Source organism: Ruditapes philippinarum, unplaced genomic scaffold (assembly GCF_026571515.1).
Source record: "Ruditapes philippinarum isolate M1 unplaced genomic scaffold, ASM2657151v2 ctg2494_1_1_1_1, whole genome shotgun sequence".
Taxonomy (NCBI): Eukaryota; Metazoa; Mollusca; class Bivalvia; order Venerida; family Veneridae; genus Ruditapes; species Ruditapes philippinarum.
Window position 1 is genome coordinate 34,464 of NW_026863666.1, and position 12,823 is coordinate 47,286.

At 32.3% G+C, this 12,823-nt stretch overlaps 1 protein-coding gene across 2 annotated transcripts in view; it reads left to right on the forward strand.

Moving 5' to 3' along the window:
• LOC132722912 (heparan sulfate glucosamine 3-O-sulfotransferase 5-like) overlaps positions 1-12,823 on the forward strand; it is a 128,792-nt gene that overhangs the window by 23,311 nt on the left and 92,658 nt on the right. The window contains exon 3 of one of the 2 annotated variants that reach the window (XM_060707529.1): positions 5,200-5,347. The exons of the other annotated variant lie outside the window; for it this stretch is intronic. The gene's annotated coding sequence lies outside the window, so the exon portion shown is untranslated. The remainder of the gene's footprint in view (positions 1-5,199; positions 5,348-12,823) is intronic. 2 annotated transcript variants of the gene reach the window in all.

Below are 12,823 nucleotides of genomic sequence, written 5' to 3' on the forward strand. Positions count from 1 at the left end.
TGCTGAAATAAGTCATAAGTAAACTTTTTTTTTTAATTTGTTGAGAATGTGGAGAGTAATTGTCTCAGTTTCTAAACTTTGGTGTTAGATTATTAAAAGCAAGTCAAAATGTAAACAAAATTTTCCAGGAATAAAAAATAAACAGAAAAAGAATTTCTATTAACAGATCTCTTCTAATCCAAATATTTTATCTTTGCATCTTTTTTTCTAAGAATTGAAAATAACAAATCATTATAGTTTTTTTTTCTCACACAATCTTACAAAAGAATTTAAACAAAGAGATTATTTTATCATTAACCCTTAATCTCTGAATTTGTGACATGGATTTGCTGTGCTTAAAATTTGGAAAAGTCCAAATTGAATTTTAACAAAGTACATTGAATTTGAGCTACCAGGAGTATCATTAGAACCTGGTCATACTGAAAATTCGTACTGGCTCAGGCCTGGCTCAATACTCAATATTTGTCTGTCTGTCCATCTGTCTGTAAACTTTTATTTTAAACAACAACTCCTCATAAAATGCTAAGCCAATTTCATCCAAACTTTACAGGAATGTTCCTTGGATCAGGTCAGCTTTAAAATTTTTTCAAAGAACTAAATTCCATTCAGAATTCTGGTCGCCATGGCAATTGAAAGAAAAATCTTTAAAAATCTTCATTTAAAAAACCCAAAGAGCTAGAGCTTAGATATTTAGCATTGGGTCTCTACCAAGTTTGTTGAAATTAAAGCCCTGGAGTCTAAATTGGCCCTGCCCCAGGGGGGAGTGGTGATTTTCCTTATATGTATATAGGCAAAACAAACAAAACAATTCTTCTGTTATACTATAGAGGCTTTAGCTTAGATATTTGAAATGAAACTTTGTCTCGTGGACCTCTACAATAATTGTTCATATTATAGCTCTTGGGTCAAAATTGCAGCGCCCCTTGGGAACATAGATTTACCTGATATGTATTCAGTATAGTAAAAATTAAAAGAAAAATTCTTCTCTTAATCTACAATAAGTAAAGCTTAGTTTCCATAGCAACCAGTGACTTCATAGCAGCCATTGACTTTTCATAGCAAACTGTAAATTTTCATTGCAACCAGTGACTTCCATAGCAAACATTAACTTTCCATAGCAATGAGTGAACCTACCATTGAATTTCATAGCAGGCACTGACTTCCAAGAATTTATTTGTATAGCAAACAGTGACATCTTATGGAACTGTTGTTTTCTCATAGCAGTAGCAATCGTTTAATTTAATACACATGCACTATTTCAGAATGATGCAAATATGAACTTTGTGATATCAGTTAGGTTTAGATTTTATATCTGCTTTTATTTATAGTTAACAATATTACTTGTTCCTTGTCATGGAGAATATTCATATTCAGGTGAGCGATATTAGGGCCATCATGGCCCTCTTGTTAAGATTCCAGCTGGTGATCACTTGATCGAAAGGTATGTCCCTCGCTTTCTGGATGCTTTCTGTTGAAGATATTAACCTACTATGCAATGATTTCATAGTTAAATGAAAGTTCCTGGGCTGCCTTAGTCTTAGGCTCTATGCTGGTGGCAAAGGCTAATCATTCAGTAATTGCCTGTTCTTTTCTTTTTCAAAAGCACACAAAAACCCAGATGAAAACAGTTTTCAGAAATGACTTTAGGTTGCGGATGTTATTTATTTTAATTCACTGTCAGAATTAAAATGCTCATTTTATGAGCTATTTCTTTGCAAGGTCATTTGAAACTGGTGTAAAAGCATAGAATATTCAACATTTCTATTTGCTAGATTTTTTTCTCTCTAAAATTTGTTAAGTTCTGCTGGTCCACTAACAATGTATGCATGATCTATAGAAGTTTCTTGGATTGGTTTCAGCTCAATAGCTTAAATTTACTAACAGCTAGTGTAAAATAGGAACATTATGCGAAGAAGTATCTTGGACTTTTAGGCGGAGGTCACCAGTGATAAAAATAGAAATTTAGTTTGTGTCAAATTCCTTTAGTGGTGAAAAAACTGTTGGTGATCAGTTCTAATTTTCTGTGTCTGTTGGTGTGCAATGGACCTCTCACAGATAATATCTATTGTTTTCACATAATTTAGATAATGAAAACCCCTGTGCTGTTTCAAATAGGTTACCAGTTATGAACCCAGACTAACCACTTTAACAGAACAGTTAGTACCTTGCATTTAAGTCCAGAATAGCTCGGGTAGTTATGAACATATTGTTGGTAATCCTAGACTCCGCCCACTCTCAGAGAACAGTGGGGATTAGCACAGCTTGGGTAGTTATGAACATATTGTTGGTAACCCTAGACTCCGCCCACTCTCAGAGAACAGTGGGGATTAGCACAGCTGGGGTAGTTATGAACATATTGATGGTAACCCTAGACTCCACCCACTCTCAGAGAACAGTGGGGATTAGCACATCTGGGGTAGTAATGAACCTATTGTTGGTAACCCTAGACTTCACCCACTCTAGAAAACAGTGGGGATTAGCACAGCTTGGGTAGTTAATTATTGAACCTATTGATGGTAACCCTAGACTCCGCCCACTCTCAGAGAACAGTGGGGATTAGCACAGCTGGGGTAGTTATGAACATATTGTTGGTAACCCTAGACTTCGCCCACTCTAAGCGAACAATGGGGATTAGCACATCTGGGGTAGTTATGAACCTATTGATGGTAACCCTAGACTCCGCCCACTCTCAGAGAACAGTGGGGATTAGCACAGTTCTGGTAGTTATGAACCTATTGATGGTAATCCTAGACTCCACCCACTCACAGAGAATAGTTGGGAACAGCACAGCTTGTGTAAATTTTCTTCCTGGCAGAGAACAATCAGCTGCTAAAATTCCACCAGTTTCCCTGAACATTGCAGTTCAGACCATATCCTTTTGGCTGATTTTGGTACAAAACATGAACCTTTGCATTGACAAAAACAGCATGGGGGCAGCTGGAAGATAAAAAGCAAGGGCTATTTCTCCTGTATTTTCCTCACACCTCTGGGGATGAGAGGAGCCAAGATTACAAATGGCTGTTGCATAGAAATAGCAAAAACATGCTTAGTTCTAAATAATCCAGGAATTCTTTTTGAGTCCTTGTCTGCCAAAATACAACTTGTGCTCAATACACCATTTGCTATCCACCTGCATACCGGGTATTGAGAGAAAACAATGGAATGAGGTAGCATCTGTGTCCTAGGGAAAATGGTTCTTTTGGAAAATTTTATTCTCCAAAAATGTATTAAAAAAATGCTTTTACAATAAAACGTGTGCGGTTTTCTTTCCTCTTTCTTATTTCTTGGCAAAATGTAAGAAAATTGATTCTAATGTCAGTGTAAGAGGGAATTGTTTTTGTTTATTGCATAAAAAAATTCTTCTTTCAAAATAATTAATCATGGTGAAGTCTCGTGGGTGACTTTCTTCATTTGAAGACTATACTTTTTCCAATTAATTTATCGGAAAATCATTTATTTACAATAATATCTACTATAGTTAAAAGTAGAAACACATTTATAGAGGCCGGCCTTTCCTCTAATTTCTATAATAGCCCAAGAATCTATAGACAAATTTGGAATAAATTGGTTTTCATCACAAAACATCTGTCGGAAAATAATGTATTATGTCTGCTTTAATTTGTCCAACGGTTCAACTATATCATATCTAATAAAAAGAGAAATCACATTTTTATGTTGACTTGCTCAAATACTAAGTCTGTTTATTGCAATTTTCAGTTTATGAAAATTATACTTGTACTATATAAGATATTATTTCAAAATGCCTGTATGCCATAGTTGTGATGCTTGTTATGATATCTAAGTTACAATGCAGTTGATGGTGCTGATGATGTTATAATGATGATTATGTTTTGATGATGATGATGATGATCTTGTTATGATAATTATAATGATGGTGATGATTTTAAAAAAAATGATGATGATATTGTGATGATTATAATGATGATGATGATGTTATGACGATAATGATGATGGTTCTGATGATAATGATGATGATAATATGACATTGATAATGTTTTGATGATAATGATGATGATGATGATGATAATGTTTTGATGATGTTGATGATGATGATGATAATAATGATAATGTTTTGATGATGTTGGTGATGATGATGTTGATGATGATGATAATGATGATGATGATAATAATGATAATGTTTTGATGATGACGATGATGGCAGTGATGTTCAGACACTGTTATTGATGTTTATGAGTGTTATGATAGTCAAGTTACTATTTATGTAGCTCACAATACAATGCCATCTTGCATCATGATTTAATTTTCATAAAAGCTGCTTCACTTCATTATTATTATATTTTCAATTTGCTCTAAGTCATCTCCTCTGTACAAAATTTTTGACATTGAAGTATTGAGAGAAAAAGTCCTAATGTGTTAAAATGTACAAAATGTTTGTATTTACAAAAAAGGAAGAAGCTTGAATGGTGAAGAAGCTATTATAGAAAGCTCTCAAAATGCTTGTAAAAATTGTGATTGCTTTTGATCTTTAAACATATCTTATAGAACTATATTTGTCTTCTTAAATTTCTTGGCATCAAAGCAATTTAAGATTTCACACAGAATATATAATGAAGTCTGGTGAAATTTAAATATTTATAATGTCAGACAATTTATATGTACAGAAGTTGTAGGTAATTCCATGTAACCAATGAACAAAAGTCAAGCTAGATGAATTATTAATGAGACAGACATAAAATCTATATCTTGATCATGTTTTTCTGAATCCTTACCCCACTATATATCTTAATTGGACTTGTCCATCTTTCAATTTGGACAAACAATTCTTCAATATCAGGGATAAGATATTTAAATTATGTACTGACAGAATAGTAGACAGTGCTGACTGATGCTGGTCTGCACTAGTTTTATTAGTTGAATTATTTCCTGCCAGCAGACATAAGGTCAGTCATTACAATGCCAGCCTAGTTCAGTTCCTGCAAAGCCAAATGTTTTTGAACACATGGAATTAAAATATAGACAAAACCCTATACTTTGTTTATAAATTTTTTCGTAATCTATGCCCAGGTATGTATACTGTAAATGGCAGCACTTGAACAAAAGTAAGTTGGAGTTCAGGATGAAGCAAACCTTTTTTTCATGACAATTTATGGTGTACTCTAACCTTAAACATGGTCTTGTCCAGCTTCCATTTTTGGAATTGTCTATTTACATTTGTAGGGATATCAAGATGAAAAAATCAAATAAGCCAACATGTAAACCTGGTCTGAGTGCACAATCAGGGAAATCTAATGTGACTAAATATACTCAATGATACTGTTTCCACTGATATGTGTGGAGAAGTTGACAGTTACATGTGGAGTATGAGGTTAGTACTGGTAGAAACATGCACTCATAGACAAACTCTAAAATGACTGAAATGTATTTAAATGGCACTTAACCCTAAAGAAACAAATGCTTGGAAAACATAATACTTTGATGATTTATAAAAGCAGTTAAAAGTTTTCTTCAAAGTAAGAGAAATGATATTCATGTGGAGGGTTGTATGCCCAGATAATATTTTACAAATGTTTGGGGAAAAAATGGACTTCCTTACTGTGAGAAATTTTCCTTCAGTATTATGAGTGTACTGTCTTTAATTATTTTTCAATTTTTCACGATTCTTAACATTTGATATTATTTTCATCATTGAAAAATATTGAAATTCTAATGTAGCATTGTACAGTGCACATTTTGGCACTGAGCATATTTTTTTACAGAGCATATTTTTGTACTACAAAAGTTTTGTACTGAGCAAATTCTTTACTGAGCATATAATTTCCATTATATTATAGAGAATTGTGATATTTTAATGAATCATATTTAAGTGAATTGTGAAAACTCTCAGTGAATCATAATATCTCAGTTAATTGTGAATGTTAGTCTGCAGTTTAAAATCAAGTATTACCCTAAGAACTACATACATACCCTATAAAGTTATATGTTTGTTATCAAAAGAACTTTGTCAAGGTCACTTTTATTTTAAGAACATTTCTCAATTTCACAAATCTCTATAATATAATGCAAATTATATGCTCAGTAAAGAATTTGCTCAGTACAAAACTTTGTAGTACAAAAATAATTATGATTCGTATAAAAAAAATATGCTCAGTGCCAAAATGTGCACTGTACAATGCTACAAAAACATACTCAGTACATAGATATGCTAAGTACAAAGTACAATGCTATGCTTAGTAAAAAAACATATGCTCTGAGTACAAAAAAAAATGCTCTGATCAAAATAATGGTTTTTTGCTTGCACAGTAATTATGCTAAGCAGTGCAAAGAATTCTTACTACAAAATTTGAGCTGTCCAAGGTCTGTGCAGTAATAAAGTGTGAGAGGAAACAATTGCCCCGAAATAATTTCAATGCCGTTAATATCTTTAGTCCAAACTTATGTTCAGTGCAAATGGTTCTTAGTACAAAATATGCTGTGAAATCATGTAATAATATCTTCTGCCTAGGGGCTTCATTTTGCAGTTTCACTATATCTTTTTTCCCCTACTTAAATTCTTATATTTGATTCAATAAATTGTAAAATTAAGTTAAATTTTGTCTTTGAAACTGAAATTCCTTTAGCTTTTCTAACTTTTTTATAAAAATTTGATTAGATATTTTCCCTATGTTACAGACACATCTTTATAGTTTGAAGTACACTAATTGTATTTCCATCTCAGCTTATATCACAACACACAGTATCAAAATGTAAATGCTGTGCCATTTTTGGTATAAAATTGCTGCAAAATTGGTATATATGTAAATAGTTTATGTTTTTTGACTACTGATGATGCCTGAAGACTACATTAGTAATTTGGCTAATGGAAAGACATTTTTGTTATAGTAATTCTTCATAATTTGGATCCTATCAAAAGTATTAGATGGCATACATGAATGCTAGTGGGTAGTTTATCTTTGCATGGTAAGTATGAAAATTGTTGGTTTGGAAGAATATTATAATCATGAAATGATCCAATGGTTTCAGACATTTGTACTATATGGGAGTGGAAAAAACAAGTTCTGTGATGAATATGATGATGATTTTAGGATTGTTAGAAGAATTCTACGGTCATTAGAGTATTGATTACATCACGTCACAATTTGCTCAAACAGAAACGTGCAAAAAAATCAATCAAGAAGCGTTTTGTGTAGTTAAATTCTAACACTATGGAAATTTTTCTATATAAACAAAGAAGGTCGGAAGCGTGCATTATTCTACAACAATGCACTCATCATTCTTATTACCTCCCTGTGTATTTTCAAACCGACACATTAAAGGCGCAATTTTGTTTGTAAAATGTGATAAATAAAAAACAATTTTTTGTTGAATTTTGTTGTTAAAACTATCTAGAATAAAAGAAAATGGTCTAAGAAAATGAATCCGAACACCAATATCTTTAATTCAGTCGTTAACGCTGTACAGACTTTTAAAGTGTTTTTTTACATGACGTCACAATGTAGCACAAAACAGCACGTGCAAAAACAATTAAATCAAGAAGGCTGTTTGTGTAAGTTTTGTTGTATCTCGGAGACAGAACACTATTTTTTTTCTAACATTTTTATATCAAGGGAACAGAATATTCTATTTGATCAAGGTTTGTTTGTATGTTGGCAGCATAATATTCCATTTGTTCAATGTTGGTTTGTTTGTGGGCAGTAGAATATTCTATTTGTTCAATGTTGGTTTGTATGTTGGCAGCAGAATAGTCTATTTGTTCAATGTTGGTTTGCATATGGGCTGTAGAATATTCTATTTGTTCAATGTTGGTTTGTTTGTGGACAGTAGAATATTCTATTTGTTCAATGTTGGTTTGCATATGGGCAATGGAATATTCTATTTGTTCAATGTTGGTTTGTTTGTGGGCAGTAGAATATTCTATTTGTTCAATGTTGGTTTGTTTGTGGGCAGTAGAATATTCTATTTGTTCAATGTTGGTTTGTTTGTGGGCAATAGAATATTCTATTTGTTCAATGTTGGTTTGTTTGTTGGCAGTAGAATAGTCTATTTGTTCAATGTTGGTTTGTTTGTGGGCAGCAGAATAGTCTATTTGTTCAATATGCTCAATGTTTCATTTGTTTGTGGGCAGTAGAATATTCTTTTTGTTCAAGGTTTACATTTGTATTTGGTCAGCAGAATATTCTATTTGTTCAAGGTTAATATTTGTACATGTGTGTGGTTAGCAGAATATTCTATTTGTTTAAGGTTAATTTGTATGTTGTCAGCAGAATATTCTATTTGTTCAAGGTTAATTTGTATGTGGGCAATAGAATATTCTATTTGTTCAATGTTGGTTTGTTTGTGGGCATTTGAATATTCTATTGATTCAATTTGTCCAAGGTTTATATTTGTATGTGGACAGCAGATCACAATTTGTAAGAATGTATTCGATCTGAAGAGGCTTTTTATTGTTTTGCAGTGTGCTAAAGTATAAATTTAGGAAAATAGTTAATGAAATTTTAAGGAATGTGTTCAAGAGTTTTATAATATTATATGAACAAGACAGCAATTAAAAGTTAAAATCTGATTTTTTAAGAAATCTACATTTAATGACTTCCCACTCTGGAAGATTTTTTCTTTCCCATTGAGAGATGTCTGTCATTAAGTGAAATTATTTCCTGTATTTTATAACAAGTGGCTCCTGAAGACTTCTGAGATTTTAGAAAGTATCAAAATATCATTAGTTAGTTTATATTTAGATTTTAACCTTGGAAAGTGTTCAAGAAATGCTGTATTTGATTTTTTTCTAAACAACTGGAATGCCTTCTTTTTTAGATATGGTTAAGTGATTGATCTGTATTTACATAATATATAGTTATTTTAAATAGAAATATTCTAAGATCACATAATATTAAAATAGAAGTGGATTAAGATGGCATATGCTTATTTGACAAAAAATGTAAATGTTCTTGTCCATCTGTCATTTTTAGGGCAAATTTCAAAATATTTAAAGACCATGATCACTGATCAGACACTGCTAGATGTGCCATCTGAACATGATCTGCACTTGTCGCATAGTTAGATTCTGTAGCTGATTTCAACCAAAAGTTACATACATTTACTGACATTGAACTTTAACTCGGCTTTCACAATGGGCTCTGTTTTTTTACAGCAGTATAATTTTAAGTTTGCTGGTTGTTTTGCCTCAGTCTTAAAACAGACTGGCTGTAGTTGAAAAAGTCAGATTGATGGTTTGTCTAGACTCTTTGTCTTACTTCCAGACACATTTATATATCTCAATACTTTTTATCATCTAAATTAGTATTTTATTGTAAACTGTAGGTGTAGTATCTCGAATTTTTCAAAGAAAAAAGAGCAATTGCTACAGTCATTTTTTTGTTGCCATTGCAGTTGCCAATGCCATTGCTGTCCGAAAACTGTTACATTGGTCATATTTTATTCACATTGGATTGCCTCCATACTTGGACACAACAACCCTTTGGACAAGGCCATCAAGGTGACCAGACTGAACTTGACATTCACTCATATATGACCTTGACCTTCAAGGTCAAATGATTAAATTGTGCTTGATTTTAGCTATGATTGGCTATAACTCTGTTATTTATGAATGGATTGTCTTCAGACTTGGACATAATAATCCATAGGACAAGACCTTTTTTGCAGAATCAATTGATTATGACTCATCAATGACCTTGGCCTTAGCTTAAATTGCCATAACTTTGTAATTTATATAAGGATTTGATTTATACTTTGACAAAAAGAACCCTTACAACAAACTGACATGTTGAATAATTTTAAATGACATTGACCTTAAATTGACCTTGAAAGTGAAGGTCAAATTATTAAAATTTGCTTGTCATATCTTTGTTATTTATTTACACTGGGACAAAAGAACACATTTGACAAAACAGACATGTTGTATTTACTGATATGTGGCTGTTAACTGGTGGTTTAGGGAAATCACTTTTGGTTTAAGCAGGTTAAGGGCTTAAATTGTGCCTTCTGAACATTTGACAAAAATAACTTCATTATACTTGGTGTATGCCCCATGTCCAGATATTAAGTATTGTTCTAGTACATGTAACTAGTCAGGACTGATTCTAGTCAGGAGCTAACATTAACAAAGAAATGGTTTGAGCATCTTCCTAATATTGCCTCATGCTCTTGTAGGCTGGATTGCTGAAACTTCATGAAGAAACTCTTCTTTAAACTTCAGTAATTTGTTGAATCTTCTCTATCTAATCTGTACAGCATCTTCCTAATATTGCTCATGCTCTTGTAAACTTCATGAAGAAACTTTTCTTTAAACTTCAGTAATTTGTTGAATCTTCTCTATCTTCTGTACAACATCTTCCTAATATTGCCTCATGCTCTTGTAAACTTCATGAAGAAACTTTTCTTTAAACTTCAGTAATTTGTTGAATCTTCTCTATCTTCTGTACAACATCTTCCTAATATTGCCTCATGGTCTTGTAGGCTGGATTGCTGAAACTTCATGAAGAAACTCTTCTATTTGTTGGATCTTCTCTATCTTTCATACAGGGCATTGACCATGCAAGCATTAAAATTGGTTCTGGTTCACACAATTGGTTTATGTTGACATAGTGAATTTTCTTTATAATGGTTAATGTGAAAGTGTTATTAAATGATTGCCTGTATAAAGATAGATGTATATTTAATCATTTTTGTGAAGTAAATAGGATCCAATTAAGTATCATTTTTCCCTGAAATAAAACTCATCTTATTGTCCTGTATAAGTGGATAAAAGTTAACAATGATAAATGTGATGTTGATTTAATCTGTGATCATTGAGATTTTCTTGATAGGTCTTTATAAATGTTTGGTTTAGTTTTTAGATTACCAGAATTTTTAATGAAACTACATGCACATTTGTTTCAATTGTTCATTTTAACTGTCAAATATTTGTTGAACAAAAAATTGTTAGTGATTTAAAGTGCAAAGAAATATTGTGGTAAATAATATATTGTTTGTGGTAAGTGATTTAAAACCTGATTCAAGTGGCATGCTCTGATAACCTAAACCATGTACAGTATGAAATGTTTGAATCAGTGTGGTATACATGTATATTAAATGGAATTTTGTAATTGACTGTTTTTCCATGCTCTTATGATTAATTAATCAATCAGAATTAATATTTGTGGTTTGATTTGGCCTTCAACTACAGTATTGCTATGATGGCATATATAGTAAACCTTGAAAATAAAATGTTATTGAATCTAATTATATATTGGCAGAAAACATATCAGTTTATTTTCATTATTTGATTTATTTGAAATATTTATGTAAAATGTTTTTTGTGCCCCCACTTTAGTGGCGGTTATTTAGATTTACCCTTGTCCTTCCGTCCGTCCGTTCTCTTTTGTGTCGCACATAACTCAAAAAGTATTTGACCTAGTCATGAAACTTTACAGGAATGTTGATCAGCATGTGTAGTTGTGCACCTGGGTATTTTCGTCTGGATATTTTTAGTATTTTCAGAGTTATTGCCCTTGACTTAGTAAATATTTACAATTTTCAACTTGTGTCGCACATAACTCAAAAAGTATTTGACCTAGTCATGAAACTTTACAGGAATGTTGATCAGCATGTGTAGTTGTGCACCTGGGTATTTTTGTCTGGATATTTTTAGTATTTTTTGAGTTATTGCCCTTGACTTAGTAAAATTTTGCATTTTTCAACTTGTGTCGCATGTAACTTAAAAAGTATTTGACCTACAGTCATGAAACTTTACAGGAATGTTGATCAGCTGTTGTAGTTGTGCACCTAGGTATTTTTGTCTGGATATTTTGAGTATTTTTAGAGTTATTGCCCTTGACTTAGTAAAATTTTGCAATTTTCAACTTGTGTCGCATGTAACTCGAAAAGTATTTGACCTAGTGTCATGAAACTTTACAGGATTGTTGATCAGCATGTGTAGTTATGCACCTGGGTATTTTCTTCTGGATATTTTGAGTATTTTTAGAGTTATTGCCCTTGACTTAGTAAAATTTTGCAATTTTCAACTTGTGTCGCATGTAACTCGAAAAGTATTTGACCTAGTGTCATGAAACTTAACAGGATTGTTGATCAGCATGTGTAGTTATGCACCTGGGTATTTTCTTCTGGATATTTTGAGTATTTTTAGAGTTATTGCCCTTGACTTAGTAAAATTTTGCAATTTTCAACTTGTGTCGCATGTAACTCAAAAAGTGTTTGACCTAGAGTCATGAAACTTTACAGGAATGTTGATCAGCATGTGTAGTTGTGCACCTGGGTATTTTCGTCTGGATTCATTTAGTATTTTTAGAGTTATTGCCCTTGACTTAGAAAATTTTTGCAATTTTCAACTTGTGTAGCATCTAACTCAAAAAGGATTTGGCATAGAGTCATTAAACCTTACGGGAAGGTTGCTCAGCATATTTAGTATTGCACCTGGGGTTTCGCTTGTGGATTTATCCAGTATTTGTAGAGTTATTTACCTTGACTTAGTAAAAACGGTTTCATTATGTTGTTATTTGTTCCTTGAGTGCTGAGTTAGAATCGACCAACTTTACAGGAATAATGATCATCATCACTAAATAACAGGAATAATGATTCACATCACTGTGAAGCTATGCACCTGGGACTTTGCATGTGGATTTTTTCAGTTTTGTTAGAGTTATTGCCCTTGACTTACAGTAGAATAAATTTGCAATTTTCAACTTGTTCATGCATAGCTCAAAAGTATTTCACTTGTAGGCCTGAAAGTTTACAAGAATGTTGGTCAGCATGTGTACTTATGCACCTTGGGGTTTGCTTGTGGATTTATTCAGTATTTGTAAAGTTCTTGCTCTTTACTTAGTAAAAG